At 31.1% G+C, this 22,702-nt stretch overlaps 1 long non-coding RNA gene across 1 annotated transcript; it reads left to right on the forward strand.

Annotated features, from left to right (window-relative positions):
- The first annotated feature begins 12,125 nt into the window (after window positions 1-12,125).
- On the forward strand, window positions 12,126-14,677 carry LOC123196008. Its single transcript, XR_006497566.1, has 3 exons — window positions 12,126-12,350; window positions 12,423-12,563; window positions 14,306-14,677. It is a non-coding gene; the product is annotated as an uncharacterized LOC123196008 (long non-coding RNA).
- The last annotated feature ends 8,025 nt before the right edge of the window (window positions 14,678-22,702 follow it).

Below are 22,702 nucleotides of genomic sequence, written 5' to 3' on the forward strand. Positions count from 1 at the left end.
AGGGCTGAAACTGAAAGTTTCAAAAAATTGGGGGTGATTATAGAAGAGAATAATATGGGGGAAACCCTAATTCGAGAGTGAAAAAAATGTAGCAAAACTGAAAAAAATTGGGTGAAGGGAAATATTAGTTTTTAAACCTTGGGGGGAATGTAACACTTTTTTAGTTTTAAAAATATTTTTAGCTAATGACAATTTTATCCTTGACTTACCAATGAATTTTAACATATGAGTGAGTATTTGAGTTTTTAAAAGTTAAACAGGTGAGAATTTATCCTTTCACTAAACCCGGGGTGGGAAATAGTCCTTTGGCCTACCTTCGAATATAAAAAAAGGTCCTTCGATGTAACACCAAACTACCGTCAATTTGGAATTCAAAAAATACATGTGCTAATCCGGCTCATTTTAGTTGAGCCTCTTAATAAGCTTGAATTAGTTCGATTTAAATAGGTTTGGATTTGAATTAAGCTAATATGATTTCAAAAGTCAATTTGATTTGATTTAATTTACTCAAATGTGTTTAGTTCAAATTTAAACTAAACAATTTGACTTATTTTTTAAATCGAGCTAAACTCAAGCTAGATCGAGTCAAACTTTTTTCAATTTAAGTTTGATTTGGTTTTAAGAACTAATTGATTCTTTTGGTTTGAACTTGTCTCGAATTTAAATTGAATCAAACTGAATTCAACAAACTTTCAAGATTAAGTTAACTTGATTTAGGGTAAGTCTTATTAATAACGATACATTTATAAGTTTTTTAACGAGAAATCTAAAAAATTCATTGTTAAAAATTTAAATTTATTTAGTTATAACGCGAGTACAAATAATTTATCATTAAAATTATGAATGGTCACATAATGACCGGATATTTATTCTCTCATTATAATTTTCTCACAAAAGGCTATTTATTTTGTAATGGAGGAAGTCTGCCAAGACTAGAAAATGCACCAGAAAGAACCAGAAGAACCTGCAAAAAAAATAAGAAAAAAAACAGAGTTAGAGTAAGCAGGGCGCCTCTTCTCCAGACAGAGGCAGCAGAACTAGGATTCATCAAAAATGCAATTAGGCAGCCTCCACTTGAACTTAATATGGTCATCACCTGCCTGCTTCTTCACCATGGACAGACACGCAACCCCTTCTCTGATGATGTTGGAGATTGCTTTCACAATAACCGCAGGCTCTTTCTCTTCATTAGAGAAACACCAGCGGTTCCTCTCAGTGCAAATGGCATGGACAGTGGCAGCCAAACTCAGATTACCCATATAATGCTGCAGACTATGTGAAATCCAACTCCTCCCAGCTTTATCAATAAAGTTAGACAAAGTCTCTATAAACTTTAATTTGAAATAATAATTTAATATGAACATACATAGAATAAAAAATATTGAATTCTCATATCAAATTGAATATAGAATTAATAGTTAGGGATATAAAAAAACTTGTTTGAGTCATATCTCTGAAACCAAAGGTCTTCAAAAATCACCTGAAATTTAAAAATATATTATGACAGGTCTTCCACTCTAGAAACCTCCCTATAACGGCTTTGAATGGGTAAGCATATCAAAATTAAGTTTTAAGGTGAGGACTTAACCTATTTATAAGAAATTATCTGGACCTTCTCATTAAAGGTCTAATAACTAAAGACTCACACTAAACCGTTCACCTAGACCAATAACTTTTAAATGTATTGAACATATCTTTATTGATCACTCAAACCCACCTGTAAACTGACATTGGACTATCTAATTACCCGATTTTATAAAATCAAAATTATAATTAATGTCAGCCCACCTTAAGAAATTTCTAATATTCTCCCACTTTGGCAACATTAATTACTTTATTTTATTTTAAGAAAAGAAAACAATTTTGACTCTTGGATAATCAACGATTTTAACTCTAAGTGGCCACTCTTTTATAAAACAGAATAATCCAAAAATAAATTATATAATAAACAATTCAGTTAATATGATCATCAATAACGAATTAAAACATTATTAATATACTATAACGATACAAGATCGTTCTTGATTATAATTACTAATAATCAACTTAAAACAGATCAAGTTTGAGAGTGTGGTAGAATAGCACCCAATAAGGTGATCATAAACAGTGCTATATCTCTGTCAGTCCTCTTTATGATTTCTCTCTAACTTTTATGTTTCAAAAGAAATAAGAGAAATCTCTTTGCTTCCAATAAAGCTTGTATGTTTCAATTTTGCTCAAGACAAATAAAACATACTCATACAACTGTCATTCTCAAGGGAAACTTTATCTTGAGACACATGCTATACCTTAATCTTATACATGCACATATATCCATACACAGATAAATATATAATCAAACATTCATATAATAAGTTTTGCAAAAATCATAATTATAATAAATCACCCACTAAAATAGTGTCATAAAGTTAAGCAGAAAATAGCCAGAAATTTCTCTAAGACTCCCACTAACCTAAGGCATCAAAAGATTCTAACACACCTATATTTATCACATGACCTTTAAAAACAATGGGTCTGAGTCCTTTGGTTAAGGGATCGGCCAACATTGCATTAGTACTAATATGCTCCACCATGATATCTTTTTTTTTACGAGGTCCCTGATTGTAAGTATTTTAACTCTATATACTTTGACCTGCTACTGACTTTGTTGTTCTTGCAAAAAAATATAGTTGTATAATTATCATAGTAGATCACAAGCAGCCTAGAAATGGAGTCAACCACTCGAAGCTCAGAAATATAATTCTTCAACCATATGGCATAACAAGCAATAAACTCTGCATACATGGTTGAGGATGCTACTAATATCTGCTTCAAGAGTTTCTATTCTTCTGTACACAAGCATGAAATCTTTAGTCCTCTACAAATATCTCATTATTTTCTTTGCTACTACCCAATGATCAGAACCAAGATTAGTAACATATCGACCAAGAACATTCACAGCAAAAGCTATATCAGGGCTCGTGCACACTTAGGCATATATCAGGTTCCCAATCATACTGGCATATGGTTTATCTTTCATGAATGCCCTTTCAATATCATTTTAAGGACATTGCTTGTTACTAAACCTATCTCCTTTTATAACAAGTACATCACTAGCTCTATAATCTTGCATTTGAAATCTTTTAAGAACACGCTCAATATATGTCTTTTGAGATAAGCCGAGCAAACCACGATTGCTATCTCGATGGATTTCAATGTTAAGAACAAAAGAAGCTTCCCCAAGATCTTTCATGTCAAAGACTCTAGACAAAAACTACTTAGTCTCATAAAACATACTGCAATCACTGCTCTCAAGCAAAATGTCATTAACATAGAGTACCAAGAAAATAAACATGTTCCCACTGATCTTCATATACACACACTAATCAAATTTATTTTCAATGAAGTCATGTAAGGTCACAACCTCATCAAACTTAAGATATCATTGTTGAAGGGCCTATTTTAAACCATAGATAGACTTTTTAAGTTTACACATCATATGTTGTTTCCCATCAGCCACAAAACCATCTGGTTGTCTCATATAAACCCCCTTATCAAGATTGCTATTGAGAAAGCTGTCTTTACATCCATTTGATAAAGCTCCAAATCAAAATTTGTTACTAAGGCCATTATGACTCTGAATGAATCCTTTGAGGATATAGGTGAAATGTCTCATTGAAGTCAGTCTCTTCTCTTTAAATAAACCCTTTTTTAACCAATCTTGCTTTGAATTTGTCTATCTTTCCTTTAGAATCTCTTTTAGTTTTAAAGACCCATTTACAACCAATAGACTTAAAACCTTCTGGAAGCCCCACAAGATACCAAACCTTATTTTCTTTTATAGATTGCATCTCATTTTTCATAGCCTTTATCCACATGTTTGCACTTGAGCTTTTAATTGCTTTAGGGAATGAACCTGGATCAATCATATCTCCAATATCATACTAATTTTCAGCCAAATAAACATATATATTTGAAATGACAACTTTTATTTGTCTTGTTGATCTCCTAAAGGGTACCTTAGTTACAGGATCTTGAGTTATATTTTTAAGAATTTTAGTTGGTGCAGAAGTTTTTTTAGCTTCAGTTGTTTCTCTTTGGATAGAATATTTAACCCCAGAGAAAGGAGGCAGAGGGAATGTGACAACTTCTCCATGATCCTTGACAAGGGAACGAACAATAACAAGAATCTCAGCGGAAATTGAAGCAGCATGAACATCTAGCTCAAAAAACTTAGCAGTTTGAGACTTAATTATCCTTGTGCCATGAGAAGGATAATAGAACTTGTATCCCTTATAATAAGATGGGTATCCAGTAAAGTAACACCCGATAGAGCTAGGATTAAGCTTTTTTTTAGTAAGATTATAAATCCTAACCTCAAACTCGAAAGTGGTTAAGACTGGGCTTTCTACCAACCCATAACTCAAAAGGTGTTTTGGGAACTAATTTATTAGAAACTCTATTCAGAATGTATAAGGCTATTTTGATTGACTTTCCCCAAAGATATTCAAGCAAGTTAGTCCTACTCATCATGCTCCTTATCATATCTATAAGTGTGTAGTTCCGTCTTTTAACCACACCATTTTGCTCAGGACTCCCAGGCATGGTGTATTGAGCAACTATACCATATTCTTGTAAATACTTGACAAACGAACCCATATGTTGACCTAAATCTCCATGTCTTCGATAGTACTCACCCCCTCGGTCAGATCTTACTACCTTAATAACTTTCTTCAATTGTTTTTCTACTTCAATTTTGAAGACTTTAAATTTCTCCAAAATATCAGATTTTTATTTAATCAAATAGAGGAAACCATAACGAGAGAAATCATCAATAAAAGTGATAAAATATTGAAAACCATAAATTATAGTAGAGTAGGGCCCACTAATATCAGTGTTAATCACTTCAAATAAATCTGAACTACGATTTACCCCCTTCTTTTTAGTCTTGGTTAATTTTCCCCTAATACAATCAACACAAACTTCTAAATTCTTAGAATTTAATGAAGGAAGAATATTATCCCTTATCAATCTTTCAATCTTCTTTTTAAAGATATGCCCAAACCTTTTATGCCACAATAAAAGGGATTTTTCATCAATCAATAATTTTTTTCCTATATCAACATTCATGGAAGCAAGAGTATTGGCTAGAGTTGAACACACACAATATAATCCATTGTCGATAACATATTCGCCAATAACTTTAGAATTTAAAGACAATGCAATTGAAGATTTTTCAAACTTAAAACTAAATCCATCCTTATCTAAAGTCGAGACCGAAATCAAATTCCTTCTAAATGAAGGTACATAGAATGTATTATTTAAACTAACTCAAAACCACTTTTCAACCTAAGACAAACAACTCCTATATATTCAACTTCAACTTTTGCATGGTTTCCAACTCTAAGTGTCCTCTCAGCCTCACTTGATCTCTTTTTGCTTTTGAGTCCCTGTAATGTAAAAGCAACATGCACAGTTGCTCCATAAGACTTAGTGGGTTATCTTTCTTTTCTAACCAAGACTTATATTTCATGCAATTCTTCTTCATATGGCCTTTTTTCTTACAAAAGAATCACTTACCAAAATCTTTCTTCTCTATCACATTTGTACTTTTCTGACCTTGACCATGTGTTTTATTCCAATCATTTTTATGAATAGTAAGATTAAACTTGCCTTTCTTATACTTTTTCTTACCATGATTATCTTTAGAATGATAGACAAAATGCACTATTTCACTATTTTCCATCTGGATCTTACACTCCTTAGCAATACACTTAGTAATTAAATTATCCAAGCTCTAGGTTCTTTTTGTGGTGTTATAAGTTGTCTTGAGCTGGGAAAAAGTTTAAGGTAAGGTAATCAGGGCATGATGAACAATAAACTCATCAAGTAAAAAGATCTTATGATTCTCGAGTTTGTCCTTTATGTGAACAAGCTTTAATATATAGTCCCTAACACCCTCAGATTTTGTGTATCTCATACTAATCAACTCAGTAACAAAATATGAAGCTTCAACATTGTTGGAGATCTAAAATTGTTTCCTTACAACAGTGAAGAATTCCTTAGCAGTCCTATCAACTAGCAGCCCACTGAAAAGATGTTTAACTATAGTCTTTTTCATAGCTATCATGCATAAACGATTCGACCTCTTCCACTTAGCAAATAAATCTTTCTCTTCAATGGTACTCTTATCAGTAGTATTAACTGGGTTAGCTTGAACAAGTGTCATATCCCAATCACCCATTGCCATAGCAAATTCAATATCTTGCTTCCATTGCTTGTAATTGCTTCAAATCATGACCTTAATAGTAGCATTGCTATTGTTCACAAAAATGGATACTAAAAGAAGATAATACAACAAATTAAAACATGAGCAACAATTAAATAAAGTAGCTTTAAAAATAAACAGTGAAACTTGATAAGCTACACCTTATAGAGATTCTTCAGGCATCATCATCAACTCACCTTTGGGTAGAGAAAATGACATGCAATAAGGGTCCCAAACACAAGGTTATATATATAAACTTTAAGAGGGTCTTTAGAACATATGATGTTAAAATATAATATCACCTTTGAACACATATATTTTTTAGATCACAGTTTATCCTCTTCAAGATAGGGTAACAACTTTATGAAGACTTTTAGGGCATATGATGTTAAAAAAAAATATCACTTTTGGGCAGATATATTTTCTAGAGATCATAGTTCATCCTCCAATTTATGAGATTGATTGATTTCTTCAATGGTACTCTTATCAGTAGTATTAACTGGCTTATCTTGAACAAGTGTCATATTCCAATCACCCATTGCCATAGCAAATTCAATATCTTGCTTCCATTGCTTGTAACTGCTTCCAGTCAGGACCTCAACAGTAGCATTGCTATTGTTCACAAAAATGGAGACTAAAAGAAGATAATACAACAAATTAAAACATGAGCAACAATTAAATAAAATAACTTTAAAAATAAACAGTGAAACTTGATAAGCTACACCTTATAGAGATTCTTCAGGCATCATCATCAACTCACCTTTGGGTAGAGAAAATAACATGCAATAAAGGTCCCAAACACAAGGTTATATATATAAACTTTAAGAGGGCCTTTAAAACATATGATGTTAAAAAATAATATCACCTTTGAACATATATATTTTTTAGATCACAGTTTATCCTCTTCAAGATAGGGTAACAACTTTATGAAGACTTTTAGGACATATGATGTTAAAAAATAATATCACTTTTGGACAGATATATTTTCTAGATCATAGTTCTTCCTCCAATTTATGAGATTGATTGATTTCTATAATTAACCTTATGTTTCCTTTATATTTAATACACACAATAACCACCTTTGAGCAAGAAATTATATGTATTAAAATTACTGAATGTATCATTTTGGAAGGGAACATTTTGTAAGCCTTAAAATGTGTCGCTTTGGCGATCGATATTCTGAGAACTCACAAATTATTCCTTGATACAAAATCATGTTGCTCCAATTTAAGATTTCATGAGACTTAATCCTTATGATCTCTGACAATCTCTTTCTAAGTTTGTTGCATCTGATTTTGTGAATAATAATTAAAAAAAATTTTACTTAGAATATTTGAATTTTAACAATTTCAAGACGTAACAGAGTAAAACACGCCAACACAACAACAAAACATTATTACATGTACTGCCACGATCTAGGAAACATGTTTTACACGCCTCCACATGTCACCAGAATGACGCATGTGCTTTCACGAGCTTAGACGGGCCATCATGCACCTAAACGCTCATTCACGCACTTAGCACACCTTCATGGTGCGTGATTGCATGCATAGGTACCTAATTTGGCTTGTTCGGGTGGGTCAACAGTTGTTTGGGTCAACCAACCTAGTTTGACCAAATTTGGTCAAATAGGTTGTTTGACCTTACAGGTCAGGGAATCAGGTTAGAAAAACCTAATTTTGACCTGTGACCTAGAGAAAACCCTAGACACCGATTTTTATGGATTTGCCGCCTAATTCCACCACAACTGACCACTAGAAGGCTTCCCAAAGACATCAAATCATTTTTTTGTCAATTTTTCAACATCATCGAGAACATCAGTGACGTTATTTGGCCGTGATTGCACGGTAGCAAGCAAGAATGAAACTGGAAGATTTGACGTGGGGAATTGTCACCGACAACACTCCAGTCATGGAGAAGGATTGTCGTGGTTACCATGACTCACATCGATAATGAATTCGGTGGTGCCGCTGTCGATATTTACTATCACCGATTTTAGGGTTTGTATATACATGCATTTTTTAATCAAAATAATAATAATAATAACTAAACAAAATAGTAATAACCATAATAAACCCTAACTAAATTTAAAAACCAGCCTTAATTTCAATTCTCCAAAAAAAAAAATCCAAATTCTATATCTATGTTGATTTGCTCTAATACCACATGTAAACTTTAATTTGAAATAATAATTTAATATGAACATACATAGAATATAGAATTAATAATTAGAGATATAAAAAAACTTGTTTGAATCATATCTTTGAAACCAAAGGTCTTTAGAAACTACCTAAAACTTGAAAATATGTTATGACAAGTTTTTCACTCCAAAAACCTCCCTATGACGGCTTTGAATGGGTAAACATATCAAAATTAGGTTTTGGAGTGGGGATCTAACCTATTTATAAAAAATTATCTGGACCTTTTCATTAAAGGTCTAATAACTGAAAGCCCACACTAAACCGTCCACTTAGACTAGTAACTTTTAAATGTATTAGACATGTCTTTATTGATCACTCAAGCCTACCTGTGAACTGATATTGGACTATCTAATTACCCGGTTTTATAAAACCAAAACTATAATTAATGTTAGCCCATATCAGAAAATTTCTAACACTCTTAACAATACACCCAATACTATATAACAAAAGGATACTCCTCTAAATTTCTAAAGTTATAGCGTAACCAAAGAAAAAATGATCGATCGATCTGCTTGAGATTTACAAAAGCAACACAAGGGGTTATAAATAATGCTCAACCTCAACAACTTATCCTTAGTTTGAAGCCTATTCCTAATAGCTAACCAAAGAATTACCGAGTGCTTAGGAATATGACAATTGAACCAAAGAAGATTAGCCCAACTAACAATAGGCTTACAAATTCTCAAGATGTGCCATGCCTTTTTAATACTAAACTTGCCTGCAATGTTAAAACCCCACTAGAACCCCACTTCACCATATCAACCACACATCCTCTCTCCCCCCCCCCCCCCCCCCCCCCAAAAAAAAAAAGGCACATTTGAGAGCATATTTCGAAGCTTTCTAAGCTCCCAAGAAGAAGCGCGAGGCCAAAACCAAACACCATTTCTAATAATTTTACTCACGCTCTCATATTTTTTGATACCAAAGTTGTTGAGGACCTTTTGCCCATACTTTTCAATGAGAGGCTCGAAAGGATGTTAATTATCGAATCAAAAGGAGATGTCCTTGTCATTCCCCACCAAATAAAAAGTATGCTTTCTTATCAAATTTCTCAATTTAAAAAGGTCCTTCCAAGTATAGGAGCCAATTTAGGAAGACTTGATATCCCAAAAGGACTTCTTTTTAATATAGTTTAAGGATCAAATGGCTTAAAAGAAAGGTTGAATTGGATAATTTAAAACAATCTTTACCAAATTAAAGAATTGAATCAATTTATGCAACTTAATAAATGATAGGTATTTTTAATGCAATTTGTAAGTATGTCAAGATATATTTCAAAAAAATAAATACAATCAAAACAACATGACACAAATGATAAGTTTAAGAGAAGAGAAAATCAAACAAGTGATGTATAGTGGTTTGGCATAACCTGACCACTAATTCTTGGTTCACAAAACCCTAACCAAGTTTTTCTTCACAATACAAATAACTTTTAAAGTGCTATTAACCTTTACAAGTATTATAACTTATTTTCTCTCACTAGAAATCTCTAGTCTCTTCAAGAGTGAACCTCACTCTTTTATAATGCAAACTTTTGTATGAATTCAAAATATAATCTCTCTCAAAGAGTATATATGAAAATTTAAACTTAGCACAACTCAATACAAATGAAATCAAAAAGTGTATAAACAAAGGTTTTGATTAGAGAAGAGGATTTGCAAGTAAATAACTCAAAATTGATTTGGTTTCAAATATATGAAAGTTCTTGATGGCAAAAGTCGTTCTCAAGTGGATTTGATTGGTTTATATGGGAGAAAATGAGGAAAGTTACCATTGTGTACAAAACTAACTGTTTAAATTTTTTAGAAAATGCAAAATTTGATTGACTAGATATAATTTGGTCAACTGAATGTGATATGACATTAACTGTTAGAAAATTTATAATATATTTCGATTGATTAGAAGGAATTCGGTCAATTAGATTTTTGAAAGACAATCAAATTTGGTTGGTCAAATTCAGTCAATCAAATTTTATTACATTTAGCCCCTAAAGTTTTGAGAAATGTCTTTCCCCCTTGGACTTTGAAAATTGACAATTTAACCCATTTTTAAAAGCTCTTTCAAAAAGCAACTTTGAAATATGAAAATTTAGTTCACAAAACTTCATAATTTCAAATGAATTATTGAAATTTGATTTTATTATATTTTTATTTTTATTTATTAATTTTTTAGGACTAAAATACCCTCATTTTTAATTAAAATAACAAGTAATATGAAATATATTTTAAAATAATTATACCCAAAGATATTTAAATATAATAATATTTTAGTATTCTTTTGTTACCTCTAATCAAATATAATAATTATTTATACCTATCAATTTTTATCAAATATAGTAATAATTTATACTTAATAATTTTTCAAATAATTTATTTTTGTAATAATATTTTATATTTAGTAATAAAACATTATCTGAATCAAACACCCTTGGTTGTTCATTAATAAAATCAAATTGACTTTTAAACTAAAAATAGAAAAAAGGTTACTTCAAAAATCAATTTGAATATTAATCAAAGAATGTAGTAGAACTGATTTTTCACTTTAGTTACAGCTTAGTCTATTTTTTTTTAAAAATCATTTACCGAACCAAACTAATTTTAAAAGAAATTGAATAAAATATTAAATTTATTTTTAAAAATAAAATAATAATAAAATAGGGTAATTTATTAAAATTTAATTTAAAAACAGTTAACCAAAAATTTAATTTAATTAATTAATATTTTTAATTTAATTCAAAATTAATTAATTTTTAAATTAGGTTAATTCAATTTGGTCAAAGGATTTATTTTCACCCAAAGTTTACTATTTTCTCAAGTTTTTACCCATTATCTTTTAAAAATCCAAATGCCCAACATAGACTATTAAAATTAATCAAATCCATTCTTTATGAGGGTAAAATTGTTGTTTGACTTGTGATATTAAAAAAAAATTATTTCATTCCCCTCCCCCTTCCTCCCAAACCGTAAAAACTGATAATTTTCTCTTAGATTTAAGTTTTCAAAAGTTATATATTCTCCTATAGGATTTCAATTTTTCAATGAATTTTCTAGTGAACGATGACTTTTTTGGTGCTCTCCTAGTGATGTGTCTCCTTAACCAGTGTAGTCTCTTCTTTCTAGCCATCTTTCCCAGTGCCGCTCACTCATTTGGATGATTAACCAGACGAATTGTCTTCATTTGGATGATTAGTCATCGTCCAAGCGAAGATGAAGTCATAATTGGTTTCATTTTGCTTGGAACATGATGAATCGTTTAGATAAAGACGATTTGTTTGGACGAATCATTTGTCATCTAGACTAACGATTTGTCTAGTTTGTCCTCCAAACGAATGAGTAATGCCGAAAAAGATGGCTAAGAAGGAGAGACAACACTGACGAGGGAGAGACATTATCGGGAGAGCGCTAGAGAAACTATCATTCGTCAGAAAATTCATCAAAAATTTGAAACCTTAAGGGAAAATATGTAATTTTTCAAAACTTAAGCATATAAGACATTACTAATTTTTAGAGTTTAAGAAAAAAAAAAAGATAAAATTTTAAAATTAATATATTTGATTAACTTTAATTGTATTTTAGTAAGTATTTAAATTTTTTAAAAGCAATGGACGATAGCCAGGGAAAAAAGTAACTTTTAGTCGGAATAAATCCTTTGACCTTAAAATATTACACAACTTGCATAGATCAATGTGACTGGGAGAGTGTGCAGACAATTGCTACAAGGAGAGACAATGAGTTATTATTCCATTTTTAATTTGTTTGTCTGTGTAAAAGAAATCAATTATTGGCCACCACAAAAGTAACCCTAAGTCCTATCTAACACTGAGTGAAGGGTCTCTTTGGTTTTCTGATTCAAAAGCCATGGAAGCAATATCCGTGGGATTCGATCCTCATCTCTATTTTGAAGTTAAGTATTTGTTTTCTCATTCATTCATGTTAAATCCATGCTTCTTTCTAATACTTGTGTAATTTATGTAGGTGGGAAAGATAAAAATCAGTGAGGGAATGAAATGTTTGCAAGATTTGGTACAATGGTAGAAAAACAACTTGACCCCAGAAAATGCTGGAATCCTTTATGAGCCCATAGCCTACCTTCAATCTCTTCAACGACAACCACAGGTAACCTTACTTACAGTCCATCATGTTTAAAAGTGTTTTTGTGGTTTTGGTTTTCTATTCAAGTACACTGTTTTCAAATATTAGCATCTGGGTCCTTGGATTGAGCTGAAATTGTTCAAAACTGAAGAACAAATATGCCACTTAGTGTTTCTTGGCCAATGTCTCCTTCCTTGCTAGTTTGACTTGTTTGCCTTAGATTTGTTTAAAATGAGTCCATTCAGCGTGATTTTATATTTCTTTTATTGGGTATTAGGTGATAGAGTTTATGTATATTAACAGGAAATCATTGAAATAAAAGGACAAAATGACAATTTTAGAATTTCTCTAAATGAAGAGATTGTGTTAGATGCAAATTTGGATAATTCATCATATTCCAAATGAAAAAGATAGTCAAACGATTGGGATGAATTCACTTTTATAGGTTTAAATGGGAAGAAAATGGCTCTGTATAGACACTGTAAGACAAATCTTGTAGTTACAAGAGTGAAACCATATCTCTCATATATCATTTAAAAATATGTCTTGGTTTGAGAAATTCACATGGAATAGCAAATAAAGCTAAAAAGAAAAGTGTTATTGATCGAAGATTGAATGACTTTGATTTCGTGTGAAAGATTATTAAGTATGGGCTAAACGGGATAAAAAATTGTATTCTTGATGTTTACAAGCAAGAAAAGGATAAACTTCGTGGATATTTGAGAAAACTCCTATTTTGTTTTTCTTTAGCTTTTGATGTGTTTTTTCACAAACATATTTGGCTATCAAAGTTGGATTTATTGATGATAGTTTCGAACAGAAGGCCTGGGTTATCTGTTTGGAAGAAATTATATTTGACTCATATGAAACAATTCTTAAGCATTCGCCTAAGGAATTTAACATTGACAAAAAAAATATGCTCTAGATATTTCAGCTGGGAACCCAGATTCAAAAAGGACCAGAGAAACCCCAAATATAGGTCCAAATCGGCCTGTCCCTAGGGGCTGCCTGTTTCATCAGCTTTAGAAAGCTTATAATTGAAGTGAAAAGAAATATTTAAATATGGTGAAACTACGTGATTAACAAGGTGATGGAAACTCATATATTCATTAACAACCAAAAAAATATGTAATTTAGTTAATTATATTAAAATTTATTCTTTTGTATTGTATCATAAACTTTTTATATTAAAAAAATATCACAATACTACGTGACATGTTATGTTGACTTTACAAAGATCTCAATACTAACAATATAATAACTAGCTTGTATGATCAAGACTTAGATTTGAGTTTTTAAATACCTGTTTAATATATCTTATTTATTCCAAATCAATTATAACATGTTTAGGGTAGTTTATGTTAATAATTTAGTTATGGATTATTATCGCAATTTTAAATTATTTTAGTCTAAAGAACAAAATGCCGCTAAGTGTTTCTAAGTGTCTCCTTCCTTGTTAGGTTTGCTTGGTTGCCTTAAATTAGTTGGTATCTATCATTAAGGTTAATTTAATTTGTCTTTTATTGGGAACTAGGTTATAGAGTTTATGTATATTAACAAGAAATCATTGAAATAGAAGAACAAAATCACAATTTTAGAACTACTCTAAATGAAAAGATGATGCCGGATACAAATTTGGAAAGTTCACCATGTTCTAATAGAAGATTTAAAATAGATTTTGTACAACATTTGTACAAATAAATTTATGATGATGGGGCAGATTCACACTTTAAGAAAATCTTTGATAGTGTTATAAATATTTACAGTGAATATGGCAAGGGTGTCAACAAGATGGGGAGACAATAAGCATTTCTACAGCATGAGAAGAGTTTGCATCACCAAAATCAGAGCTTGACTCCCATTGGACAGATTCTAAGGTTCCTCCACATCAAGAATTTGATATACTAGATTGGTGGTGAGCCAACTCTCCAACTTATCCAACAGTAGCTAGGATGATGGCTCGGGACTTCTTATCAATACCTATTTCTAGACCTTTTCTTCCTACACATTTTGATTATTCTTTGAGGAATGAAATTGAAAATATTTATAGTGGTGGGTTGGATGATGACTTAAAAAATGCTTTGGTATGTACAAAAGTTTGGTTGCAAATTTATAATGAAAAATCTATGTTTTATTTATCCCATTTAGTGCTTTCAATTCAATGTTTTCTAAAGCTCAAGTTCGGGCAGCGGGCCTCTTTGTTGCCATTGCAATTCCATTTCCTGCAAGTCTCAAGTGTGTTGCATGGCTCTTTATGCATCTCTCTGTTAATTGTTTTCTTCTGTAGAACTGACCTTTATATATTCTGTACTGTTTTATCTTATTGTTGCTGTAATTTTCATGTATCTTTTTTATTGTTGCTGTAGTAATTGTTACACATTCCGGATGAAATACATTATTTTATGAGGATAATCAATAAATCTGCTGGTAAGACTCGAAGTAAGATCCTATAAAATTCCGAATTCAAAGTCAGATATCCATATGGAATTTTGTGACATTGATTTGGAGGCCGTGTCTTTCATGTTAATTACTTTTCCCCTATTCTATGTTCAATTTTCTGGATGTAAATTGCATGATAATTCTCTTATTGTTATTGTAATTTTCATGTATTTCTTATTGTTGATGTGATAGATTTTACATGATTTTAATGAGTACATTATTTAACAACCATCATTAGTAAATCCATAACTATATGTAAAATTTACACTTGATTACGTTAGCAGGGGTTTATTTTTTATTATTATTGTGATCTTTATTGTTGTTACACCAATATATATATATATTGTTGTTACAGATTGGTCAGTTTTTCTTTATTTTTTGTAACTTTCCCTATGCTTTTGGTAACTGCCTAAAACAATTAATGACTGAGTGGTCTATAACTCCCTTTTCATATTTTTCAGTTACATCTCTTATGGTAAGATGTATATAAAGCTATTTTCAAGGTCCCTAGGTGAATGATTTTGAAAAAGTGCACTTACAGCATATACTGTAAAATCAGATCACTTAGAAGATATAGCATTCAAAGATTTCAATGGTTCATTCTACAACAAATCATCAAGCAATGACGAGAGGTTAATAGATTTTATATTCCACTAATTTTATATTGGTTTCTATCTTGCATATTTATGTTTGTGTATAGATAGAAACACATATTTGTCTTTCCAGGACATCACAACTAACACAGACAGACAAGGTTTGCATCTAAACAAAAGGCATAAAATATATACATTTTTTTTGTTTGAATATCTATCAAAGTTCTTATTATGATAGAATTCAAGAGAAGACAAAAAGCAAACTATACATTCCAACTCTACATGAAAGTGAGCATGGAGGCTTGTCTCAAGAGAAAACTATATAAAAAATTCCACAAAACGACTAAAAGTCCAAGGAATTTATTTGCTTATCATATAGGGACTCAACATCTAAGAGATAGTTTTCTTATTCTCTCACATGTTTGTAGGGAAAACAATTGTCTTATATACAATTAAGATCACGTTAATAATGTAATTATCTTGTTTTTATATGATTATAATAGGAATAAATATTTAAATTCATATTTAATTTAGAAATACTAAGTATTATAGTTAAATTTTATATCATATAGTATATCAAAAATCTAATTTTTGATATTCTGTATCATATCGTAAGATACGTCTTTTAAAAAATATAATAATAAAAAATTTCAATTAATATATTTATAATATGTATCGCATTATATGATATGTATCTTACAATTAGACCTAAACATGATCCGAGCTAACTTGATTTCGAAAGTTGATTCGGTTCGATTTAGCTCGATTCAAATTCATTTATCTAAAATTCGAACCAAAAGATTTGGCTAGTTTTTTAATTAGAACTGAACTCAAGCCAAAGAGTGTTTGGTTCAAATCAGTGGCTTAAATTCATGGCTTAATTCAGCTTGAATTCAATAGTTCGAATTGATAATTCAAATTCGTGACTCAAATAAAAAATTTTGAATATTATTTGGATAAAACGATGTAGTTTTATCAATAAACCACAAACTCGAGCCACGAATCTGAGCCATACATTCAAACAGTCAATTCAAACCATTAATTTGAGCCGAATTGTGCTACGAATTCGAACCATTAATTTGAGCTACAAAATTGAGTCAAACTCAAATCGAACCGAGTTGAGCCATTTTTCATCCAAACCAAACTCAAGCCAAACTCAATTTTGGCTCGATGAACTTGAGTCAAATTTCAGTAGAACCATTTTTTGTTTGAGCCAAACTCAAGCCAAGGGTTATTCAGGCTTAACGTAGCCCAAATTCACCCCTACATACAATATGTTTATTATATTGTATTAATTCAATATATTTTATGATATGTATCATTTTTCACCTATATTGTATTGTATCGTTGAATACGTATTGTGTATCATAGGATACTGATAACTATGATACTGAGATATATTATCGCATGTAATTAAGTACAAGATCTAGCTTCTTGAAAGTTGACACAAAGATTGCATTTGATATCATCAGGGTACATATGGTTATTTCTTCAAAATTTAAGCACAAGATCTGTCAAACTTTGTAAATTTAAAAGCCCTTTATGTCTGTTGAGTTACCTAGACAAATAGACTATTTAAAATATGTAACACTATTTAAAAAAAAATCTACAATTTTTGGTGCTTCTCGCAAACGATAAAACTATATAAACACATTTTTAAGTATATTTATGATGTGTTATTATATAATTAGATGATTTTAAATTAAATGATAAAATATCATAATGATTTTATATGCTTACACAAATAAGACAAATTAAGCGTACATTTCTACTAGAGATGTTATTCATGAACAAGCGTTTGCACTTATGCAAATTATATATAAATCTAATCACACTCTAGAAACACTTACTTTCACAACACCATAGCTACACAATTTATGACCATCACATACTCCAATATGTACATCTATTGAGCGACAATATCTCATCATCAGAAGCTCCTCCACTAGGTAAGTAAAGTCATAATCATATTAGACACCTCAAGAGAACATGAGCAGCATAATGAACCCAACACTACACCTCAAGCTCTTGAAACCATCCCACAAGAAGCAAATGTGCCTCACAAAAGCATACACCCCTGATTAGTAAAGGTAAAGCAGACATCCACAAATCTAATTTATATCAAACAAAAACAAGTATCCTACCACTTATGTTATTAATACCTTACAACACAATATCATATATGTGAAAATAATATATATTTTAAAATGTATTAATTAATACAATACAATAAATATATCATATAATATGATACTTATTATACGATATAATATATAGCATAAATATGGATCGACACATATTTTTAGAAAAACTAATGATGTAGTATGGTGTATATAAAAAACTTTAAATTTTTAGAAATATTTATATTATTAAAATAATAATGTGTCAATTAGTATTTTTTATTATTTTATTTTTAAAAGACATATTTTATGATATAATATGATACATAATATAAAAAGTTAGATTTTTAATAGATGATACAATACAAGAGGCTGGCAATTATTGATCAGCTGTGTAGGCCAATGCATTTCATCGGTAGATGCATATCTGGAATTTTTTTTTTACATCTAATTAATAACTTCTTCCCTAAATACTTGACTCGGCCTGGAGCTTGGACTGGAAAAGCCACCATACCTTCATCCCTCTCATGTTGCATAAATACCAAAGATCAAATATAATTATGAGAAATTATATTAAATAATTTTTTTTATTGAGAAATAAGATATTTGTAAAAGATTTTTAAAAAATTTTAAATATACTTAATAACACAAGTAATTATATATATATTTATGTATTATATGATTAAATAATTTTAAATTAAAAATAAAATAATACTAAATCATATAATAACACATAAAAATATAAATCTGTTTACATATTTAAAATAAATACATATAATATAACTAAAAATTAGCAGTAGACTTTGGAAACAGGCCTTTACTCATGGGCTCTTGTTACCGAGCCCGGTTTGGGCTGTCCCTATTCCCGGTCCAGACTGCAAAAACCGCTCCAGACCCTGAGCGGTTTTAGGCAAGCTTATAATGGAAGTGAAAAATGCATGCTCACAGGTAGTGAAATAGTTTGGTTCATTTGTGAGGATAAAGATGGAAGCAATGTTCGTTGGATCTGATCCTCGTCCTTATTTTCAAGTTAAGTATTTGTTTTCTCATCTCAATTATGCTAAATCCATTTGTCTCTCTCTGATAGCTGTTTAATTTCTGTTGGTGGGAAAAATAAAAATCAGAGAGGGAATCAAATGTTTGCAAGATTTATTGCAATGGTACAAAAACAACTTCACCCCAGAAAATGCTGGAATCCTTCATGATTCCAAGGTGTACCTTCAATCACTTCAACGACAAATAAAGGTAACCTTATATACTGTTCGTCATTGTTAATAACTTGGTCTTCTTATCATAACAATACTGGCTGTGTGGTTTTCGTTTTCTATTCGAGTACACTTGTTTCAAATATTAGCATCTGGGACCTTAGATTTTGAGCTGAAATTGTTCAGATCTGAAGAACAAAATGCCACTAAGTGTTTCTACTTGTTTAGACCAATTAATAAGAAAAATCCCCTAGCAGTCATTCCTTGCTGTCAAATCTGAAATTACGTAGTTACTAATTCTATTTTCTCTTTTACATTTGTTAATGAACTTGAATCTTTATACCAACAGGATGGAGCAACTGTATCTTCCGATGTTAATGGAGCATATCTCAATGCGGACAGGTTTTTTTTCTTCCTCTTTATATTACTTAATCCTTGGAATTCTTGGTCAGTGTCTCCATGCTTGCTATTAAACTTTATAAGTTTACTTCGTTGCCTTAAATGTGTTTCAAAGGAGTTAGCATCTCTCATTCAGCTTAATTTAATTTTTCTTTTATTGTGTATTAGGTATTAGAGTTTATGTATATTAACAGGTAATAAAAGAACAAAATGACAATTTTAGACCAATTCTAAATGAAGAGATGGTGCTGGATACAAATTTTTTGAATTCAACGTGCTCTAAACAAAAAAGGTGGTCAAAGGATTGGAATAACTTTACTTTTTTAGGATTAAATCAGAAGGAATGTGTTCAGTGTAAACATTGCAACAAAGACATTATAGGAGCAAGTAAGAGTAATACCCAACATCTCATATATCATTTAAAATTTTGTCCACTTTTGAGAAATCCAGATTGTGTAGTAGATAAAGTAAAAGATAGAAGTGTGATTAATCAAAAACTAAATGGCTTTGATTTGGTGCAAAAGATGATGAAGCATGGGCTAAATGGCATAATAGATTATATACTTGATGTTTACAAACTTGAGAAAGCTAAGTTGTACAAATATTTAGATAAACTCCCAAGTCATTTTAATGTAACAATTGACTAGTTGAAGAGCCACCATGAAATTCGGTTTATGGCAGTCTGGTCTATTGATGATAGTTGGGAATTGAAGAAGAGGATTATTCATTTGGAAAATTATGATTGCAGATCGAGGAGACTTTATGAAGAATTGGTTTCCGGATTGGAACATAGGTAAAAGAATATTGCCTATAGTTGTTGAATATTTTGGCTTTAATCGTGAATCAAAGGTTAATGACTTTATTCGTGATTCAAAGGTTATTGAGCTTGAGAATTGGCTTAATGAAGGAGCTTTACTTCCTTTCGTTGGAAAATATTGTCCATGTTGTAGTTTTTTATATACACTTGTAAAGGAAGTTATGGTTGAATCTAAAGTTATGTGTGAGCTATTGGAAAGTGATATTTTCATTGAAGTCAAGACGGTTAAAGACTACTGCACGTCAAAACCAAGCAAATATTGGTTTGAATTAGCCGTAAAAAAAAGCTGTGTCCAAGGGTAAAAAGATATACAATCTTAGATGTTTTGATGATGACAACCTACTTGAGTGGGTAATGGGATGTAAAGAAGCAATTTGTGAACTAGAACTTATAGATCCTTATTTCAAGTCTTTCAGTTTTGATAAATTAACTAGACTGCACAGAGTGCTGGCATTGTTACAAGACATGAAAAATGAAATTTCAAAACTGAGAGCTTCTGAATTTAAGTTGGCAAATGAGTGTTTCCCTATGCTACTGTTCAAAAAAAGTAAAAATCTTTTCTTTTGCTGGGTTACATTATACTGCAGAGATATATTTGATGAATATTGTGACAACTCTGAGTTGGTTTTAGTAATCACAGTAATTCTAGATCCACGATTTGAAATGGATATTGTGGAACATCTCTACAATGAAATTTATGATGATGAGGCAGACACACATTTGAAGAAAATGTTTGATGATGTCACAAATATTTACAGTGAATATGCAGAGGATGTCAACAGTTCTGAATCATTATGCTCTTCAAAACAAGGTGATGGTAGTTCTTCCATGGGAAGACCAAATGCATTTCCACAGAATGTGACTGATGTTGCTTCACCGAAATCAGAACTCAATCACTATTTGACAGATTCTAAGGTTCATCCACATGAAGAGTTTGATGTCCTAGAATGGTGGCTTTACAATTCTCTAACTTATCCAATAGTAGCTAGGATTGCTCTTGATTTCTTATCAATACCTATTTCTACTTGTTATACTAGTTTTTGTTCTTCTTTGTGGGATGACATTGATGGTATTTATATTACCGGTTTGGATGTCCGACCTAAAATGTGCTTGGATCTGTACAAAAGTCTGGTTGAATGACTCTGAAAATATATAATGAAGTGTTGTTGAAAATTTATATTGTAATTTTGGCTTCCTATATACTAAATTTTACCCTTTTTAGTATAATAACTATGAAGTTAAAATTAAAATAAGGGATCGATATTTTATATTAAAATATATATATATATATATGATCAATGTGAGGATAGAAATTATCAATGTGGAGATAGAAGTTACAAGCAAATGGTCATTTCATATAGTAACGTATTTGTATGGCCATGGCTGGAAATCATGAGAAAAGTAAAAATGTTGGTTCTGAATCAGGTTTTAATTGATCACAATGAAATAGTGAAGGCAGATTAGAAGAATTTGCAGCTGGCCACCTTGTTGCCACAACTGTTTCATCATTGCATTTCCATTTCCTACAGATCTCAAGTGTGTTACTAATTCGTATTCAGTCTCTCTGTTAATTATTTTGATCTGCGGAAATCACCTTTAATTATTCTGTACTGTTTTACTTTGTCGCTATAATTTCCATGTATCATTTATTTCATTTTTATATCTTGAATATTTGCTTTAGGTATCCTCCTATTCCCACCTTAGACTTGAAAATGTGGGCTAAAGACAGAAATAAAAGATGTTATATTCCAATGGAGGAACTTTATTCAACTGATATTTATTAGCTTGTAATATGGAAGAAAGTAATAGCGGATTTAACAAAATCCGAATACAAATCCAATCAATTAATAAAGGTGTGAGTGAGGGCGCATCGAACTCTCAATCAATTAATCCGAATACCAAACTCACTGAAACAAAGAAAGGAAGACGCCGAACACTCAAGCCTTTTAGCGGATCGAATTTCGGACCATTCGAAACCATTGTCATTTTACATTCAACACGTTTTAATTTCGAGAGCGTAGTCCTCATACATAGCAGTCCCACAGAATGACATAAGTTAGACTTAGAGGAAGCCAAACATTGTACCGGATCGAATATCCGATTAGACGAAAGCCTTTTCCAAAATGGAACAACTGCACACGGAAGCCAACATCTTAGTTAAAAAAAGTCCTCTTTTTTCCTATAAATTAAAAGATGCAACTCATCTTGAACACACACCAACCAAAATGGCCATTGCAGAGAGTATCAAAGCTCTGTTTACTTCAATCATCACCTTCATCATTTCCCATATCTTTCACAGATCAGACCCGCCTCTGCCATCACAGACACCACCTTCCTCTTCTATTGACATAGAATCGCAAGCAGTTCCTGCACCTCAACACAATGGCAACCACTTTCTGCACCAGTGGAAAGATGTTGTTATGGCATTTTGCTTTACATCCGCACTTGAGATGGCTCTCATGTTTGCACAACTTCAATCCAGGTTCCCCGTTTCATTTCATATTCTCTCTTTCTCTATCTTTCTTATCTTTGTTATTCTGATAGTTGCAAACATCATTGCCCAAGATTTCACAACCGCAACTCAAGTGTT

This window comes from Mangifera indica, chromosome 14 (assembly GCF_011075055.1).
Source record: "Mangifera indica cultivar Alphonso chromosome 14, CATAS_Mindica_2.1, whole genome shotgun sequence".
Taxonomy (NCBI): Eukaryota; Viridiplantae; Streptophyta; class Magnoliopsida; order Sapindales; family Anacardiaceae; genus Mangifera; species Mangifera indica.